The following is a 22,148-nucleotide window of genomic DNA, read 5'->3' on the forward strand; positions in this document are numbered from 1 at the left end:
TATAATTAGCATTCATCAGACACATACGTTCTTATGGATACTGTCTGTTTGATGTTCTATATTTGGAACATGTGCTGCAGGAAAACAGGGATAACTGGTCTTTCATGTCTGCTCAGGATTAGTTAAACTACTTACTAATGCTGTTTTAGGATTTGACTACACGGACTAGATATCTTTCGTCTGTCGCGGATATACATTTTAAGGATGTGCGCGACACCTTTATTGGTGACCTCACATACTCCCTATAGCAGCGTTTTCCAACCAGCGTGCCTATAGCTGTAGCAAAACTACAATTCCCAGCATGCCCGGACAGCCAATGGCTGTCCGGGCATGCTGGGAGTTGTAGTTTTGCAAGACTGGTTCGGAAACACTGCCCTATATTCTCATGTTTTAGACCTTTTCTAAGTCGAGTTCAGATCCTAAAGGATGTAGAATGTAGATACTTGATAACCCAACCTACCATACATACTCGAGCATTAGCCGTTCCAAATATAAGCCGAGGCCCCTAATTTCACCCCAAAAACCCAGGAAAACCTATTAACTCGAGTATAAGCCTAGGGTGGGAAATACATCATCCCCCCCTCCCCCCCCCCCCGGTCATCATCCCGCCCTCCTCTGTCATCATCCTGACTCCCACTGTCATCATCCAGACTCCCCCTCATCCCTCCTGTCATCATCCAGACCCCCCACTCATCCCCCATCATACAGATCCCCCTTGCCCCCCATATCATTATACAGATCCCCCTTATACCCCCCTGTCATCATCCAGACCCCCTTTCTTGTTCTCTACTCACCTCACCAGTTGCAGCTCTGTCGGTCCTTCCCTAGCAGCCATCCAACGTCGCTGCAGGGACCGTCCGACTTCTAGTGGGGAGGGTGAGTCGGTTCAGGTCATCCATCTTGACAGAGGGGCCCTCTTCTCTGATGCGGGCTATCCCCGGACTAGTGACGCTGCATTGATGCCGCCGCGTAGGGACGCCCCTGACATCACGGATGTCTGCTGCTCCATCACTCGAGTATAAGCCGAGGGGGATGTTTTCAAAACGAAAAATGGTGCTGAAAAACTCGGCTTGTACTCGAGTATATACGGTAACTGATATATACATGCAGTAATACACAGCAGGAGAGTATGTCCCACACTGATATGTCAGACAAGGCAATTTGTAAATTGATATATATATATATCAATTTAAATATATATATATATATATATATATATATATATATATATATATATATGTTGCTGTTGAGATATATATATATATATATATATATATATATATATATATATATATATATATACACACACACAAATTTAGGTTGTCAGGTTTGTATGACCCCAGATTGTGGGCATAAACTAACGCTATGTTCACACTTTAGAATGTCCTCCTGGAAAATCTCCATGTGGACATTCCACAGACGACGGGCGCCGGCACAATATGCACAAGATTTCCCAGTGGAATCCGCAGAAACAATAAACCTGTTAATTGTTTTTGCAGATGCCGGAATGAGGATTTTTGCGGCAGATGTTTCTGCTGGGAAATTCCGTTATGTGCACGGTGCAGCAGCATCCCATAGAATTTGCCAGCAAAATTTTTCCGGTGGAAATTTCGCCATGTGAACATGGCCTTAGAGTCCTAGAACTATATATTGCATAGGAGAGGGATAGGCAGTGAATGCACAACTTCTTTTTGGATCTTGGAGCAGTTATCCTTTGAACTAGGTTAAGCACAAGGGAATGGTCAGTGATTCTCCATCTCTCGATTTAGGGGTTGAGTTGTGATGAGTTGGACGTTATATAGTACTCATACAAAGACCTAAAAAAGGTGAAAGTTCACATCTGCGTCGGAGTGTTATTTGTAGAAACTTTTTGCATACCAAAAGTTTAGATAGGACTGGGTCTCAGTTTTGTGATCTGCTGCAATCGTATTAGATTGGTGAAGTGCGCAGCAGCACATGCTTTACTCCCCGGCTGTCAATCAAATCTGACTCTTTTTCTGCAATAGTCTATGAAGTAAAAAAGTCAGATCTGGCAGGGAGGGAAGAGCGCTGCTGCTCCCTTCATCCCATTATTACTGACGACCGCAGGAGGTCACAGGACTGAGACCTGGTGCCATCTAAGATTTTTACAAATGACACTGAGGGTAGGTTTACATAGCAGAATGTCTGCCTGGAAAACTTCTGGGTGGACATTCTGCAGACAGTAGGCACCGGCAGAATATGTCAGCTCTGGAACCACTCAGAGATGCGCCGTCTCCATAGATGGCAATGCATTTCCGGAGGCTGGATTTTGTGGCGGCGTGTGAACATGCCCTTATACTATAAAGTTGTTGGCCTCCCCGTAGAGGAGCGGACTGTTGTGTAGACCTCTTCTTTGGCTATTACATATTACTTGATGATAATTATCTTTGACGTATTAGTACTATATTTCCTTGATGAGCGCGGATAATGATACATTATTACTTACAGTGCAAATTTTGTCACCTGCCAACTCTGTCTGGTAGTGTAATCGCTCTCATTTGGTTCTTCAGGCCTGCGTATCATGTACAGATGGTCCAGGCTTTTAATCACCTCTTCCCGAGCAGATCATAGCGTTGCCAAATGTCTTATCGCCTCTGTTGTTTCTGCGGCCTGAGTGCAGATAGTTTTTTTTACGCTATCACAGGTCTCTGTGTGTCTTCTCTTGGCAACACGTGAGGAGTGTGCGAATCTGGAACCTGATTATGTATTCACGTCCAGACTGGAAATGGGGGGGGGGGGGGGGGATGAAATAGTTAATTATAGTCAGAAATGATTGAGAAAATATATTGGGGGAGATTTATCAAAACCTGTGCAAAGAAAAAGTTGCCTAGTTGCCCATAGCAACCACTCAGATCGCTTCTTTCATTTTGCAGAAGCCTTGTTGAAAATGAAAGAAGAAATCTGATTGGTTGCTATGGGCAACTGGGCAACTTTCCTCTGGACAGGTTTTGATAAATCTCCCCCATTGTGTGTGTGTGTGTGTAACTTTAGGGTCATTTTTATCTTCTTTTTTTATCAATAACAACGTAAAGTGAAAGTTTTAGCAGTGGCAAGCAATCAGGTTGCAGTTCTAATTTGACAAACAAATTAATGCAGTTTTCTGATTGGTTACTGTAGACTAGTGTTTTCCAACCAGGGTGCCCCCAGCTGTTGCAAAACTACAACTCCCAGCATGCCCGGACAGCCGTTGGCTGTCCGGGCATGCTGGGAGTTGTAGTTTTGGAACAGTAGAAGGCCACCCTGGTTGGGAAACACTGGTATAGACAGTGGAGCAGAAGGCAGATTTTAGAAAAATGTTTTGTTTTTTCCCATAGCAAACAATCACAGGCAGCTTTCATTTTGCACCACGGATATTGCGGAATTTTCTGCGGAATGCGCTCGGAAATGCACTGCCGTCTACGGAGACGACGCATTTCCGAGCAGTCCCAGGACTGGCATGTTCTGCAGGTGCCTGCTGTCTGTGAAATGTCCGCCCGGAAGTTTTCCAAGTGGACATTCTGCCATGTAAATATAGCCTTAGGGTACGATCACACCAGCGGATTTACAGCGGATGTTATGCTGCGGATCCGCTGGTGAAGGCCCGCTCTATGCTATCTTTACGTGTTCCTGCTCGTAGCGGTAATACGCCACGAAGAGCAGACACACTGCAGCGATGTGCGCGGCGTACTCGCACATCGCGGCCACTCTCCTTGCTCTGAGCTAGGCAGAGAGCTCCTGCGAAGTGCGAGTATACTGAGACTTGCACATCTCAGTGTGTCTGCTCGTAGCGAGTATTGCCTCTACGAGCAGGCACATGTAAAGAGAGCATAGAGCGGGCCTTCACCAGCTCGTGTGAACGTACCCTTAAAGGAGTACTCCGGTGGAAGACCTTTTTTTTTTTTAAATCAGCTGGTGCCAGAACTTTAAACAGATTTGTAAATGACTTCTATTGAATCAAATCTTAATCCTTCCAGTACTTATCAGCTGCTGTATACTACAGAGGAAGTTCTTTTCTTTTTCAATTTCCTTTCTGTCTGACCACAGTGCTCTGTGCTGACACCTCTGTCCATGTCAGGAACTGTCCAAAACAGGAGCAAATCCCCATAGCAAAGCTCTCCTGCTCTGGACAGTTCCTGACATGGACAGAGGTGTCAGCAGAGAGCACTGTGGTCAGACAGAAAATAAATTCAAAATAAAAAGAATTTCCTATGGAGTATACAGCAGCTGATAAGTTCTGGAAGGATTAAGATTTTTTAAATAGAAGTCATTTACAAATCTGTTTAATTTTCCGGCACCAGTTGATTAAAAAAAAAAGTTTTTCACCGGAGTACCCCTTTTAAGCCTATATAAGGTATTAAGGCAGGTAGAACAATTTACCGTATATACTCGAGTATAAGCCGACCCGAGTATAAGCCGAGACCCCTAATTTCAACCCAAAATCCCAGGAAAAGTTATTGACTCGAGTATAAGCCTAGGGTGGGAAATACATCATCCCCCCCTGTCATTAACATCCTCATCATCATCCCCTTGTCATCATCCCACACATCCCCCCTTCATCATCCCCTTGTCATCATCCCACACATCCCCCCTTCATCATCCCCTTGTCATCATCCCACACATCCCCCCCTTCATCATCCCCTTATCATCCCGCACATCCCCCCTTCATCATCCCCTTATCATCCCGCACACCCCCCTTCATCATCCTCTTGTCATCATCCCACCCCCCCCCCCCTTCATCATCCTCTTCTCATCATTCGCCCTCAGTGGTCTTCAACCTGCGGACCTCCAGAGGTTTCAAAACTACAACTCCCAGCAAGCCCGGGCAGCCATCGGCTGTCCGGGCTTGCTGGGAGTTGTAGTTTTGAAACCTCCGGAGGTCCGCAGGTTGAAGACCACTGCGGCCTTCGACATCATCCAGCCCCCTCTCACCCCCTTTAGTTCTGAGTACTCTCCTCCGCTCGGCGCTGGTCCGGTCCTGCAGGGCTGTCCGGTGAGGAGGTGGTCCGGTGGGATAGTGGTTCCGGGCTGCTATCTTCACCGAGGGCGCCTCTTCTCCGCGCTTCCGGCCCAGAATAGAGGCGTTGCCTTGACAATGACGCAGAAGTACGTTGGCAATGAACGCACCTCTGCGTCGTTGTCAAGGCAACGTGACTATTCTGAGGCCGGGCCCGAAGCGCTTAGAAGAGGCCTCCGCGGTGAAGATAGCAGCCCGGAACCACTATCCCACCGGACCACCTCCTCACCGGACAGTCCTGCAGGACCGAACCAGCGCCGAGCGGAGGTGAGTACTGTACAGAACTAAAGGGGGGTGAGAGGGGGCTGGATGATGTCGAAGGCCGCAGTGGTCTTCAACCTGCGGACCTCCGGAGGTTTCAAAACTACAACTCCCAGCAAGCCCGGACAGCCGATGGCTGCCCGGGCTTGCTGGGAGTTGTAGTTTTGAAACCTCTGGAGGTCCGCAGGTTGAAGACCACTGCGGGTGGGGGAGTTCACTCGAGTATAAGCCGAGGGGGGTGTTTTCAGCACGAAAAATCGTGCTGAAAAACTCTGCTTATACTCGAGTATATACGGTAACAATATTTACAAAGATAATCAACATGAAGGTCACATGGTCTGTAGTTCGGATATTTGTGAAGAGCAGGCATTGGCATCCTTCGGCACGGCAGATGTTTTGGACTACATCTCCCCTGATGCTCTCACAGCCAATATGCTACCAAAGCATCATGGGAGATGTAGTCCTAAACAGTTGAAGGTTGCCTATGCCTGTAGAAGATCACTTTTAATCTTGGAATAAATCCTATATAGTCCATTGGCATGTTGAGGATTATGGCGCACACTACATTCGATACCATTGCCCTGCTCGACGGTGTAAATGGGTCCCATTGTCTTTATAGAAAATATCTCAGGTGTTTTGTGCTAAATCAGCGGATAGATACAGAGTTTTATAGAGGTTGCTGACATTAATGGTGAGAAACTGACCCTATAAACGCTGTTCCGGTGTATGTACACCACGTCTATAGACTCCAACGTACCAGTGATTTTAATGGTTGGATTATCAGCGTGTCTATGGTTGACTGAAGTCAGTGGAAGCAGATGTTTGATCACTTGCTATTGTTTAACATGCTACTATTTGTCGTTCTCAAAGACTAAGAAGGGTGGGTCAGTATATAGCTATCTGGACTACCGTATATACTCGAGTCAACCTGGGGACCTCCAGATGTTGCAAAACTACAACTCCCACCATGCTGGGTGTTGTAGTTTTGAAACCTCTGGAGGTCCGCAGGTTGAAGACCACTGCGGCCTTCGTCATCATCCAGACCCCCCCCCCCCCCTTTTGTTTTGTACTCACCTCCCCTTGGCGGGAAGTTAGGGTGAGCTGGTCCGGGCCATCTATGCTGCAGGGACCGTCCGGTGGGGAGGGTTAGTCGTTGCGGGCTTTCCATTTTCACCGGTGGGCCCTCTTCTCCGCTCCGGCCCCGGCCCTGGACTAGTGACGTTGCCTTGATGACGACGCACAGGGACATTGCGCATGAACGTCCCTGTGCGTCGTCATCAAGGCAACATCGCTAGTTACGGGGCAGGCCCGAAGTGGTTAGAAGAGAGCCCCCCGGTGAAAATGGACATCCCGGAACGACTAACCATCCCCACCGAACGTTCCCTGCAGCATAGATGGCCCGGACCAGCTCACCCTAACTTCCCGCAGAGGGGAGGTGAGTACAAAACAAAAAGGGGAGGGGGGGGGGCTGGATGATGACTAAGGCCGCAGTGGTCTTCAACCTGCGGACCTCCAGAGGTTTCAAAACTACAACTCCCAGCATGCCGGGAGTTGTAGTTTTGCAACATCTGGAGGTCCGCAGGTTGAAGACCACTGATGAAGGGATTGACAGGCGGTGATGATGAAGGCGGGGGGGGGGGGGATGATGACGGGGGTCTGGATGATTACATGGGGGGATGATGTATTTCCCACCCTAGGCTTATAGTCGAGTCAATAACGTTTCCTGGGTTTTTGGGGGTGAAATTAGGGGCCTCGGCTTATATTTGGGTCAGCTTATACTCGAGTATATATATATATATATATATATATATATATATATATATATATATATATATATATATATATATATAATATGGTATCTTTGTGGTTGAGCCACATAGCTAGCAGCTGCAGTAAGTCACTTGAGTCATTATAAAACAAGTCACATTTTGTATGCAAGTCATCAGGTTCAGGCATAAGACAGGAAAGGGGAATTACTCTTTGTTCCTCCTTTTGCTGTTTTGTAGCACGTGATTAAAATTCTATTTTTTCACAGCTCCAAGAACTGACATGAAGACGCGGCAGGAAGTGATCGCTCTTGTAATGTTTCATTTAGTCGATTGCAGAAGACAGAAAGCTTAGGCAATATCACTGTTCTTTATTTTTATTTATTTTTTATTGGATTTCTTGTTCGGTTCTAGAAAAGACTAAAGGCTCTTGCCTACACCTTATTATGGCTTTACATGACCTCTGAGCACATGAAATTTAAAATAAAAATGGTGCCATTGCTTTAACCATAACATGGTGTCATAAACAGCTTTTTCTGTAATTGTTGTCTTATTGCAGTGTTTCCCAAATAGTGGGTCTCCAGCTGTTGCAGAACTACCACTCCTGGCATGCCGGGACAGCCAAAAACCTAAAACCAATATAAATAAGGGAGAACCTGGATTTCTAAAATATCATCATTAGCATTATTACTGTATTATTATATTTATTATTATTGTTGTTATTATTATCTCTATTATTTTATTTATTTATTGTTATTATTATTATTTCCCATTGCTTATTTAGCACCAGCATATTCCACAGGGCATGCTGGGAGCTGTAGTTTTGTAACAGCTGAAGGCAGACTTGAAGAACCCTGATTTCTAAACTGTTATTGTTGTTATTATTATTGTAGTACTTTATTATTATTTTTTTTATTATATTAATATTATTATTATTATTAATAATAATAATAATAATAATAATAGTATATTTCCTATCGCTTATTTAGCACCAATGTATTCCACAGTATTGCTGAATGATGTACAGAGATAATTACAATTAGGACCTGTGGACATTAAAGATTGGGGTTTCCCTTTAAGAGCGAAAGAGGATGCTGTTAAGATTTAAGGAAATATGGAGTTCCCCTTTAAGGTATCTTCTTACAAGGAACTTTCTAATGCGTCATGATGTTTGTCTCACTGTTGTTACGGTCATAAATGTGGCGCCTCTCATTCTGAATGAATTTGTTGTGCCACTTGTGGTATCTCTGGGGACACTAAGGCCTCTTAATGAAAACCATGGCTATAATTCTGATCGTGTGCAGTAGGCAGCATAGTAAGGCGCAGACACTAAGAAGAAGCGTAAACAGATATTGGAAATCTCATTAACTGATACGCACCGTATGTTTCCTCTCGGGGAAAATGAAGACCAATAAAAGGGACCTGCTGATGTTTCTACAGTAACATTAATTGCAAAAACAGCTTAGAAAAAAAAGAAAAATCTTTACAGGGATATTATGTTTGGTAATATCACGGCCACATTCAGCTGTGGAAAGCGGGCACGAGCCCATTGATCACGTCTAGCATTAGCATTACAGATTCTCTCGAAATATGAAGTAGGGTTTAAAGAGTAGGCCTTTGGAAAAGCCATTTTGACAGGACCAGCCAACCATCTACAGTGTATGGGGGCCTCTTCAGGGGTGTGGAAATTTTAATAAAAATCTACTTGTCCAAGGGACTAAAACAGAGCAAAATCTACTTGTCCCTCATGACGATCTGGTACACCAGGTCTATTAGTTTTAGTTTTTGCACTTTCATTTTTTTCCTCCTCACCCTATAATACACATACAGTTGGCACCCCTGACATTTTTAAAGAAAATGAAGTATTTCTCACAGAAAAGGATTGCAGTAACACCTGTTTTGCTATTCCCATGTTTATTCCCTTTGTGTGTATTGGAACTAAACCAGAAAAGGGAGATAAAAAAGCAAATTGGACATAATGTCACACCAAACTCCAAAAATGTGCTGGGCAAAATTTATTGGCACCCTTTCAAAATTGTGGAAAAATAAGATTGTTTCAAGCATGTGATGCTCCTTTAAACTCACCTGGGTCAAGTAACAGGTGGGTGTGGGCAATATAAAAATCACACCTGAAAGTAGATAAAAAGGAGAGAAGTTCACTTAGTATTTGCATTGTGTGTCTGTGTGTGCCACACTAAGCATGGACAACAAAAAGAGTAGAAGAGAACTGTCTGAGGACTTGAGAACCAAAATTGTGGAAAAATATCAACAATCTCAAAAAAATTGATGAAAGGTGTCAATGCAGGATAGTCCGGGTGGTGGATAAGCAGCCCCAAACAAGTTCCAAAGATATTCAAGCTGTTCCTGCAGGCTCAGGGAGCATCAGTGTCAGCGCGAACTATACGTCAAAATTTTTATGAAATGAAACGCTATGGCAGGAGACCCAGGAGGACCCCACTGCTGACACAGAGACATAAAAAAGCAAGACTACATTTGGCCAAAATGAACTTAACCCCTTAATTTTCTATTTTGCTCCTTGTCTTTAAAAAAACATAACTCTTTCAATTTTGCACCTAAAAATCCTTATGATGGCTTATTTTTTGCGCCACCAATTCTACTTCAGTCATTTTGCCCAAAAATCTACAGTGAAACGGAAAAAAAAAATCATTGTGAGACAAAATTGAAAAAAAAAAAAAAAACGCAGTTTTGTAACTGTTGGGGGCTTCCGTTTCTACGTAGTACATTTTTCGGTAAAAATGACACCTGATATTTATTCTGTAGGTTCATACGGTTAAAATGATACCCTACTTATATAGGTTTGATTTTGTGGTACTTCTGTAAAAAATCATAACTACATGCAGGAAAATTAATACGTTTAAAATTGTCATTTCTGACCCCTATAACTTTTATTTTTTCGCGTATGGAGCAGTATGAGGGCTCATTTTTTGCGCCGTGATCTGAAATTTTTAACGGTACCATTTTTGCATTGATAGGACTTATTGATCGCTTTTTATTCATTTTTCCATGATATAAAAAGTGACCAAAAATGCACTATTTTGGACTTTGGAATTTTTTTGTGCGCACGCCATTGACCGTGCGGTTTAATTAACGATATATTTTTATAATTCGGAAATTTCCACACGCGGCGATACCATATATTTTTATTTTTATTTACACTGTGTTTTTTTTATGGGAAAAGGGGCGTGATTCAAACTTTTAATAGGGAAGGGGCTAAATGATCTTTATTCACCTTTTTTTTTTTTTTTTTTCACTTTTTTTTTTGCAGTGTTATAGCTCCCATAGGGACCTATAACACTGCACACACTGATCTTCATCATTGATCACTGGTTTCTCATAAGAAACCAGTGATCGATGATTCTGAGCAGTCATTCGGCAATCGGACAGCGAGGAGGCAGGTAGGGATCCTCCTGCTGTCCTGTAAGCTGTTCGGGATCCTGCGATTTCACCGCGGCTATCCCGAACAGCCCACTGAGCTAACCGGCACACTTTCACTTTAGATGCAAAGTTCAACTTTGAATGCCACGTCTAAAGGGTTAATAGCACGCAGCACCGTGATCAATGCCGCGCGCTATTAGCCACGGGTCCCGGCCGTTGTTAGAGGCCGGTCCAGACCCAGATCTGGATTGGGAGCGGACACATGACGTTTCAGTACGTCATGTGTCCTTAAGGGGTTAAGTAAGCCAAAATCCTTCTGGGAAAAAATCTTGTCGACAGATGAGAGAAAGATAGAGCTTTTTGATAAAGCACATCATTCTACTGTTTTCCGAAAACAGAACGAGCCCTACAAAGAAAAGAACACAGTACCTACAGTGAAATATGGTGGAGGTTCAATGATGTTTTGGGGTTGTTTTGCTGCCTCTGGCACTGGGTGCCTTAAATGTGTGCAAGGCTTCGTAAAATCTGAGGATTACCAACGGATTTTGGGTCGCACTGTACAGCCCAGTGTCAGAAAGCTGGGTTTGCGTCCCAGATCTTGGGTCTTCCAGCAGGACAATGACCCCAAACATACGTCAAAAAGCACCCAGAAATGGATGGCAGCAAAGCGCTGGAGAGTTCTGAAGTGGCCAGCAATGAGTCCAGATCTAAATCCCATTGAAGACCATTGAGATCTTAAAATTGCTGTTGGGAAAAGGTGCCCTTCCAATAAGAGAGACCTGGAGCAGTTGGCAAAGGAAGAGTGGTTCAACTATCCGGCTGAGAGGTGTAAGAAGCTTATTGATGGTTATAGAAAGCGACTGATTTCAGTTATTTTTTCCAAAGGGTGTGCAACCAAATGTTAAGCCAAGGGACCAATTGTACTTTGTAAGGACACCTTTTATTTTTCTATAACATATGCTTAGAAACAAAGACAAAATTATTTGTGAGGTGAAATTGCAAATTTGGGGTTTTTATTTTTACGCCAATCACCTTGTGGTGTGACGAACATGTTATTTTGATACTTTAGGTCGCGCTGATTACAGCAATACCACATTTGTTTAGTTTCCGTCATGTTTTACTAATTTAAATTTCAAAACTTTTTAGAAATTTTTAAATTGCTATTTTCTGACCCATATAACATTTTTATTTTTCCGCATACTTGGCTGTATGAGGGCTAATTTTTTGTGCTTTAATCTGTTGTTTTTATTGGTACAATATTAATATTAATCTGACTTTTTGATTGCTTTTTGCTTTATTTTTTCTGGGTATGATGTTATAAAAAACACAATTCTGTGGCTTTGATTTTTTTTATGTTAACACCATTGACCGTACAGTATATATGTTATATATTAAAAATTGTTAGTAGTTAGTTTATTTTTATTATGTTTGCATGTTTTTTTTTATAGAAAATGGGGAAAAGGGGTGGGGTCATGTGAACTTTTAATATGGAAGGGGTTAATGTGTGTTTTTTTCTTTTTTTCTTTTCTTTTACACTCTACTAGTCCCCTTAGGGGACCTTTAGGAGGAATCATTAGATTCCTCATACAGATCAATGCATTTCTATTGAACTCCATTGATCTGTGCTCATTTGATAGAGCCTCAATTAAATACAGATCCACAGCAGCCAGGGAACGAGAGGTAAGCCCTCTGGCTGCTTCCAAAGTTGATCGTGCCACCCCCCCCCCCCCCCCCCCCCCACACACACACTAGACCGCCAGGGATGGTTAAAAGGTTCCTTTAGATGCCGCTGTCAACTTTGACAGCGGTGATCCATAGGCTTAATAGCCAGCCAGCATGCAAGGCTATTAACGGCCGCCGGGTATGGAGCTCGAGTCAGGAGCCCGCTTCATACACCCTGAGCGCTGCTGGGTTGTCTGGTCGGCTCTACTAGCCCGAAGCAGGGCTAAATGTCAGAGGAATTTACCTACCCGGTGCCCGGAACTGTATGTCCCGGCCTTCGAGCAATAGGAATTCCACATCCCTGCTCTTGACTTGGTAAATATTGAAGAAGTAAAGGATCAGACATGTTAGCTTTTAACTGCCCAATTATTTTGTTCCAAGATGAGTTTTCAACAGCTTTCTTTTCCCCCCTCCCTCTCTGCTCACTCTGTTCACTCAGCGGAGTTGAACATGCATGCATATGGGGGATCAGAAGTGATAATTCTTGGTTGAAAGCTAACATATCTATATGGCCAGCTTAAAGGGGTACTCCGGTGCTCCATTGTTCTGAACATTTTGTTCAGAATGCTCAGTCGGAGGCCGTTATCATGACGTCACACCACGCCTCCTCCATGCATGTCTATGGGAGGGGGAGTGTCAGCAGACACGCCCCCTCCCATAGGCTTGAATGAAGGGGACATGCTGTCACAAAGGGGGCGTGGTCATGATGTCACGACCACTGCCGCAGGAACCCGCCGTTTGGGGCCCCAGCGAGCAGACATCTTATCCCTATCCTTTGGATAGGGGATAAGATGTCTAGCAGCGGAGTACCCATTTGAAAATTCTGTGTTGTGCTATTCCTCTGTTCTTCCTTCTGGAAATCCATGAATAAATTGACTACTAGGCCATACCATCTACTTGTCTATAAAAACAGAAGGCACTCCCTTGTGTCAATACTTCCAGACGAGTTGTATTTTGGGCTGGAGACAAGAATCTACTCAACGAGTGTTGTAGTGCATATGCAGGTACAACACACATGGAAGCAGGAACAAAAGGATCCTCTTCTGCTCAGAAGCACATAGAAGTGCTAAACAATTTCAAACAACACAACTCTGCCTCCTTATATTGGAATAATGGGTGCTGCCAGGTAACTGGGATAACTGAGGAAGAAGCCTGTGCGGCTCGGAAACGCGTTATACATATTTAATATTTTTCATGGTCTTTTGTTACATAAAATGTTAATCTATCTGATTCATTATTCCTTATCCCCCATTATTTTTGTACAAGAAGTTGGATTTGTATTGTTTGAAATAATTTACTTGTCTACAATATGTTCCCCAGCATACTCTGACACAGTCAGTCATACATTGGACAGCTTTAAGAAATACACAATATTGATAATAGGAAGAGTAACACCCATTTGTCAATTTCTGTTGCCAGGAAGAATAACAGAGGAGTGACATAATGCTGTGCTAGCAAAATGTACTTGTAGAATTTTCATTTTAGCTCCAGCATTACTTCCTAGAGGCCCAATTTACTATATCCTAAAAGTTATTGGGAAATGGACAAAGATGAGGTTGTACTAAAGCACAATTTAGTTTTTCGTGTAATAAAGGGTAGTAAATACAATAAAATATCTATATAATTAGGAAAGTCTGGTAATTCAGTACTTTATTTTCATCCCTTCATCTACTTTTTGGAGCTGTTTGGTAATGTAGAATATCTAATAATCTGGTACCTATCAGTTCCCATTGTTTCTGGAATAAAGATGTTTTACTGATAGAGAGCTGAAGAAACTATCCTGGTAACAATGCTCAGATCTTATCCGTGTCTGTTTCCCATGACTGTCAATCTTAAAGGGGTACTCCAGTGGAAATTTTTTTTTTAAATCAACTGGTGCCAGAAAGTTAAACAGATTTGTAAATTACTTCTATTTAAAAATATTAATCCTCCCAGTACTTATCAGCTGCTCTATACTACAGAGGAAGTTCTTTTTCTTTTTCAATTTCTTTTCTGTCTGTCCACAGTGCTCTCTGCTGACACCTCTGTCCATGTCAGGAACTGTCCATAGCAGGAGAGGTTTGCTATGGGGGAGTCAGCAGAGAGCACAGACAGACAGAAAAGAAATTCAAAAAGAAGAGAACTTCCTCTGTAGTATACAGCAGCTGATAAGTACTGGAAGGATTATGATTTTTAAATAGAAGCACTTTACAAATCTGTTTAACTTTCTGACACCAGTTGATAAAAAAAAAAATGTTTTCCACTGGAATAACCTTTTAAAGTGATAACATCGTTAATATCCTCACTTTCAACCATTTCCTTTATGTGTTGATGCATCGATAATTAAACACCCCCGTATCTGGGAAGATAAATAAATACTGTTTTGTTACCAGTAAATTATTTTCTACAGGTTTTTTTTTTTTGTAGCCTTAAATTATCCACAAGTGGCCCTAAGCTGCCAAAAGACATCAGCGGTGCTCAACAGTAACATCTTGAGAAAATCTCTAATTATAAGAACTGTTGCAATAATTTTCCGGGCCTTTGTGAAGTAAATTGCTTCTACGCTTCCGATGGCGTTTATTTATTAGGTGGCACTGCTTAGAATTGTTCATATGTATTTCTGACCTGTTCCGAGGCCTTGAAAAATGACTTACCTTATATTTCATTTAAGCCCCTCTGAACTCTAGTGCAGAGTTGAAAACTTGTCTCCAGACTTCATTTTTGGGGCATGTTGTGTATAATCTTATGTATAATATCTGAAGCTCCTTTTCCCATAGACATCCCATGCTACCTATCTTGTTCATCAGGGAAGCGGTGCACTGATCCCTAGAACAGAAAGTTGATGTCCCTCACTCTGTACCCCCTGCTAGTTGAACTCTCTTTTGGAATTGTGTCAATGCCTTAAAATATCTTCTTATTGGCTAGCTGTAGATAATCCCTGGGAAAGCAAGTTTGCTGGGACTAGTTTCTATATAGGAAAAACTGATAAAATGACTGGCCACACTTTCCATCGGAACCATATAGTTCAACAAAACCTAGTTTTTAGTGGTGTATCACTAGATATGCCATTAATATGTGATTGGTGCAGGTCTGACCTCTGGGACCTCCACCCCACCCATCCTGTGGACAAAGAAACTGATACTTTGACTTTTACCCTTTAGCACTTGGTATTAAAGGGGTACTCCACTGGCCAGTGTTCGGAAGTAAATGTTCCGAACACTGTTTTGGCGCTGCGGGGGCCAGCCACGCCCCTGGTGACATAATGGTCATGCCCCCTCATTGCACGCCCCTCTCATAGACTTGCATTGAGGGGGTGTGGGCATGATGCCAAGAGGGGTATGGCCGATCCCCACAGTGCCAAAACAGCGTTCAGAACATTTACTTCCGAACACTGGCCAGTGGAGTTCCCCTTTAAGCAAGCTATAATACCAGACACAATTCATGGACCAACCTAGCACTGTGTCTGGTAAAAGTCAGAGGGGTTGTCTTCAACCAAGTATAGTTCATTTGTGATTGTAGGTGATCTGCACTGATCAAACATTGATCCCAAATAGTTACTAAAAGCTGTTATGACTTCAATGTGTTAAACAGAACCCTAAATACCTGTAAAATGCCCTTCCTATTCCCTGCCCCATTCTAAGACCTTAGTCAAGGGCAAAATGGATTGAGTTGTATCCACTCTGTGCTCCAAAGTACAAGGCTTTCTCTTGTTTTATTATTTAGGGTGTTTGGTGCTTGTGTGTTAAAGGGGTACTCCGGTGAAAACCTTTTTTCTTTTAAATCAACTGGTGGCAGAAAGTTAAACATATTTGTAAATTACTTTTATTCAAAAATCTTAATCCTTCCTGTACTTATTAGCTGCTGAATACTACAGAGGAAATTGTTTTCTTTTTGGAATGCTCTCTGATGACATCACGAGCACAGTTCTTTCTGCTGACGTTATTATAATAATAATAACGCTTTATTTATTGTTGACCTTAGTGGGATTTGAACCCCAGTCCCCAGCACTGCAAGGCAGCAGTGCTAACCACTAAGCCACCATGCTGTCCTTAGCATACATCTGCTATGCATGGTTGCTAAAATGGACAGAGATGTCAGCAGAGAGCACTGTGCTCGTGATGTCATCAGTGTTCCAAAAAGAAAGGAATTTCCTCTGCAGCATTCAGCAGCTAATAAGTACTGGAAGGATTAAGATTTTTTTAATATAAGTAATTTACAAATATGTTTAACTTTCTGCCACCAGTTGATTTAAATGAAAAAATGTTTTCACCGGAGTACCCCTTTAACAGCATTTTGTAGCATTTTGTTTAGTGGACAGTCACACCTATACTTTAGGGTGGTTAGGTCCTTCAGACATAAATGTAAAAAAAAACATTCCATCTCTTTAAAATACTTGGTGTCCCCAGTGAGTAGGTTTTTATTTGCTTTTAGATATTGACTTTTTACAGTCTCACATTTGTTCCTACAGTTTACCCCTCCTTGCTCTTCTTTTGTAAACCGATCTGCATCTTGCTCTCTTCGCCATTAAATCACCATGTTGAAGTCATTGCAGCAGCGGCTTGATACACTCGTAAAATGTTGTGTTCTGAAACACAGGGAAGGAAGGACGCAATAGAAGCGGGCAGGAAAGAATATTTATTGAAGATGCCGCCAGTGTAGGCCCTGTGCAGGATACATTTTTTTCGACTATTACTGATATGCTTGATGTATGCACTGTGACATTTGTGTACAATTTTCATTTACCTGACGCAGCCTTTCAATGCACTGTCTTCTCCCATTTCACAAGCCAGTGAAGCGGAGATGCCATTCTACCAGTCAGTGACTTCTTTTCATTTACATTTTACATTCTGCCTTTGCTCATATCTTTGTAAAAACATCAGTGCTCTGCTTCTTTTCCCTATGACTTCGTGGTCACAAACATGGTAACTAGTTAATGCAACAATGAATGTGACACAACAAACATGATGTGACCAGAAAGCTTTGAACAACGTATTAAACATGGAAATGCCAAACTGGAAAAACATATATCTATTATTGGGGCTAAAGATGAGGACCCTGCCAGTGGGGTCATTGAAAGCTCCTGGGCACTGATGTAAGGTACAAAATTGAATGCATTGAAGAATGCTGTGATAAAATCCTTACATTTATGGCAGAAGGAGATTATTTTGTAGCTTCACTGAAAGATCAGGTTACAGCGACTGCTCATAGTCTATGGAAAAGGGAGGAAAAAGAGGTAGCAGTTGCAGAGAGATGTGTAGAGTAAAGGTTGCCCAGTTGCACATAGCAACCAATCAGATTGCTTCTTTTATTTTTCAAAGGCCTTGTTAAAAATGAAAGAAGCAATCTGATTGGTTGCTATGGGCAACTGCACCACTCTTCCTCTACACTGGTTTTGATGAATCTCCCCCAGAATCAGCAGCAACTTGGAGAACATTATACAGTAGTACTGAGCAGTGTCAGGCCCCGTTCATTACAGAGTGAAACTTACTCTTTTTTTTCTCCACTCTAAAAGCGTAAAGATAGCCTTACACTTTCAATAGCTGTCGCCAAACCACATCTATCTCACCCAATCTTCCCATACACATAGTGGAACATTCATGTATTCTTAACAGAAAGAGGAGAGTTGAGCCACCGTCAGACAGCTCCAGTGGCAGCTAAAGGGTTGGACTGGTGAAATACAACATGCCAGACATGTCATTAAAGGGGTACTCCACTGGAAAAAAAAATTTTTAAAATCAACTGGTGCCAGAAAGTTAAACAGTTTTGTAAATTTCTCCTATTAAAAAATCCTTATCCTTCCAGTACTTACCAGCTGCTGTTATGATCCACAGGAAGTCATTTTCTTTTTTAATTTTCTTTCTGTCTGACCACCTCTCTGCTGACACCTCTGTCATTTTTATTAACTGTCCAGAGCAGGAGAGGTTTTCTATGGGCATTTGCTCCTTCTCTGGACAGTTCCTAAAATGGACAGAGGTGTCAGCAGAGAGAACTGTGGTCAGGCAGAAAGGAAATTCAAAAATAAAAGAACTTCCTGTGGATCATAACAGCAGCTGATAATTACTAGAAGGATTAAGATTTTTAAGATTTTTTTCTGGCACCAGTTGATAAAAAAAAAAAAATGTTTTCCAGTGGAGTACCCCTTAAACTCCCACAATTTCATCTGTTGGAGGAGAGTAGGGAGGCCCCCCATACATGTTAGACCATCAACCACTCCTGCTAAAGTGTAAGCTTTGGAACAAGGGGGACATTCATCATTGTAGGTGTAAGTGAAGTATTTTTCTACATTTTTTATTTTTTTTGTGTGCTGGCAATGTGTTTGGGCAACAAATTTATTAAATGGTCTCAGGACATTTGTTAAAGTTTGTGCAGGTCACATTTTCTGAAATTTCACTCTTCACATACACCGAAAAGCTAAGCTAAGTCTGGGCTCGTATAATTTAGAGACTTTTTGGTGATTTTGCGCCTTTTTTGCGCCTTTTCACAAAAAAAGTCTCAGTTGATAAATTACCACTGCAAAAGACTAACCTACACAACTGGTCTATACACGTAAAAAAAAACAACTGTAAACCAAAAAGGCGCAAAAAAATAGCCCGAAAGACTAATCTACACACAAAAACAGCTATAAAGACAATGAGAAATGCCCCCCGAAGTGTCTGGGCACCTAAAAGCCAAGCGGAAAACCTCACCCCTGTGATGTGTATATGTCTTAATAAGGCAAAGTGGGCTAACAAAATGATACATGTGGTAATATTGAGACTCATAACAGCTTAAATACCGTATATACTCGAGTATAAGCTGAGTTTTTCAGCACGATTTTTCGTGCTGAAAACGTGCTCCTCGGCTTATACTCTAGTGAACTTTCCGCCTATCAATCCCTTCTCAGTGGTCTTCAACCTGCGGACCTCCAGATGTTGCAAAACTACAACTCCCAGCATGCCCGGACAGCCATCGGCTGTCCGGGCATGCTGGAAGTTGTAGTTTTGAAACCTCTGGAGGTCTGCAGGTTGAAGACCACTGCGGCCTTCGTCATCGTCCAGACCCCCCCTTTAGTTTTCTACTCGACTTCCCTCGGTGGGAAGGAAGGGTGAGCTGGTCCGGGCCATCTATGCTGCAGGGACCGTCCGGTGGGGAGGGTTAGTCGTTCCGGGCTGTCCATTTTCACCGGGGGGCCCTCTTCTCCGCGCTCCAGACCTGCCCCGGAATAGTGACGTTGCCTTGACGACGACGCACAGGGACGTCCCTGCGCATTAACCTCCCTGTGCGTCATCGTCAAGGCAATATCACTATTCCAGGGCAGGCCCGGAGCGCGGAGAAGAGGCCCCCCCCCCCCCGGTAAAAATGGACATCCCGGAACAACTAACCCTCCCCAGCCGATGGCTGTCCGGGCATGCTGGGAGTTGTAGTTTTGCAACATCTGGAGGTCCGCAGGTTGAAGACCACTGTTGAAGGGATTGACAGGCGGTGATGATGAAGGGGGGGGATGATGACAGGGGTCTGGATGATGATGGGGGTGTGGATGATGACATGGGGGGGATGATGTAATTCCCACCCTAGGCTTATAGTCGAGTCAATAACTTTAATTTTTTTATTTTTTTTCTGGGTTTTTGGGGTGAACTTAGGGGCCTCGGCTTATATTCGGGTTGGCTGATACTCGAGTATATACGGTAAGAAGACAGTTGAGGTTGTTCATATTTGGGGTGGGAGAATAGAGCAATACATTGGTATATTGCACATTGTGAGAGTGATATATCCTGCAGTTCTTGATCTATTCTTCTGCTATAGTCAGATTGATACGCAAGAGGAATGCAGTTGCTATGGAAAATAAATAGGATGTATGCAAGTATAAAACGTTGTGGACAATTGAAGGCATGGATGCAGATGTAAAGCTTCATTCTGAGTCCTCCACTTACTGCTCTGCCTGTTCTGTGCCACAATTCAGATACAGTATATATATATATATATATATATATATATATATATATATATATGTATGTTACCGGTGTGATGACCCCATTGTGTGGTCATGGATAAAGAGCGTTCTCATGTTTTGCATCTGTATCAGTTATGTCACAGTATACGGCAGAGGAATTTGGAGGTGCTTTGTGCAAGTGTCATGGCATCCCCCCCCCATCATCTTTTCAGAGAACAATAACAAATATTGACTCATTCACGGCGCCCAGTACAACATTGTCAGAAGTGAATGTTGCAGTTCTGCGCTATTAAGTGGAATGACAGAAAGCAGTCACCTTTCTTGTGTCTCGCATCCTATTAGTATTCCGTTCACATGTCCTCCTCATGGAAAAAAAAGCATCTTAATGGGCTATGAACAAGACCAACTAACAGCTTTTGTTGGCCGAGAAGCCAGATCCATCGCTGCTGCTCGTGACTTATAGCAGTGACTGTCTAATACAAAGCTAGATCAGGGTCAGGAAACAGCTTAGCATGGCATCAATCAGCCCGCGTGACATGGAGAGGCGGCTGAGACAGTATAGGTTCTCACATCATACAGCTGCGGAAGGATGGGATTAAACACAGCCTGGAGTGCTTGGATTGAAGCAGAGATAACCAAGCTTGCTTGAAAAGAATTGGCGAATTAGATGTTGTACGGTTAGATAATGTATAAAAAGCTTACAGAAACAATCCTCTTTATACTGCGCCTTTAAAAAATACAGACTGATCCTCTTACGTTAAAGGCAAACCCGAGCGGTAACGTATATTAAATTAATTGTGACGCTGCAAGAGAGATGGTTTATCGTGGAATTACTTTTTAAAGACCCAAACCTCTTGTAGAAATCCTTAGGGAAATAGTTGAGGAGGGCCAGGCCTGGTTCAAGGATTTTTGCCACCCAAGGCGAAAGCTAATTTTGCCGCCCCTTGACCCCTCCCTTTGGCTCTGCCCTTTGATATGCGTCATATTACTACTGGGGTGACACACTGCAACAAACCCCCATCTTATGCGTCAGTGGTTCTGGATGGGCGGGTGTTTCAGATGCTGCCTGGTTACTAACTTTCTTGCATCGGGCAGAGCGGCACCCATATTAAGAGGGTGCTCTAGGCAGCTGCCTATTTTGCCTATCGGCAGAACCGGCCCTGAGGAGGGCATGTGCCTAGGTGCCAGGGGCAAGCCAGCGATTTGTCCTTGGCTAGGGTATTAAGATTAGAGTTAAAGCAGCAGGATAAACCTGTGTCCCAGATCAAGGAAAGGCTTGCTAGAACCTTGGATGTCCAAGTCCAACTAGTTGATGCTCAATCTTCAACCTTAATTCCGAACTTAAAGGGGTACTCCGGTGAAAACCTTTTTTCTTTTAAATCAACTGGTGGCAGAAAGTTAAACAAATTTGTAAATTACTTCTATTAAATAATCTTAATCCTTCCAGTACTTATCAGCTGCTGAATGCTACAGAAGAAATTCCTTTCTTTTTGGAACACTGATGACATCACGAGCACAGTGCTCTCTGCAGACATCTCTCTCCATTTTAGCAACCATGCATAGCAGATGTATGCTAAGGGCAGCATGGTGGCTCAGTGGTTAGCACTGCTGCCTTGCAGTGCTGGGGACTTGGGTTCAAATCCCACAACAATAAATAAAGCATTATTATTATTATTATTATAATAACATCAGCAAAGAGAACTGTGCTCGTGATGTCATCAGAGAGCATTCCAAAAAGAAAAGAATTCCCTCTGTAGTATTCAGCAGCTAATAAGTACAGGAAGGATTTAGATTTTTTAATAGAAGTAATTTACAAATATGTTTAACTTTCTGCCACCAGCTGATTTAAAAGAAAAAAGGTTTTCACCGGAGTACCCCTTTAAAGAGTACCTGTCATATTACAGAAAAAAATAATGTTCATATATGTTACAAGATCATGCAGGTTTTTAACATTAGTGTTGAGCACGAATATTCGAATAGCGAATTTCTATCGCAAATGTCTGCACTTCGTGTTTTCGTGAATTTTTAGAATATAGCGAAATATATTCGTTATGATGAATATTCGTTTTTTTTGTGTTTT

At 42.6% G+C, this 22,148-nt stretch overlaps 1 protein-coding gene across 2 annotated transcripts in view; it reads left to right on the forward strand.

Moving 5' to 3' along the window:
* XYLT1 (xylosyltransferase 1) overlaps window positions 1–22,148 on the forward strand; it is a 340,609-nt gene that overhangs the window by 32,159 nt on the left and 286,302 nt on the right. The window lies entirely within an intron of this gene.

This window comes from Hyla sarda, chromosome 8 (genome assembly GCF_029499605.1).
Source record: "Hyla sarda isolate aHylSar1 chromosome 8, aHylSar1.hap1, whole genome shotgun sequence".
NCBI classification, from domain to species: Eukaryota; Metazoa; Chordata; class Amphibia; order Anura; family Hylidae; genus Hyla; species Hyla sarda.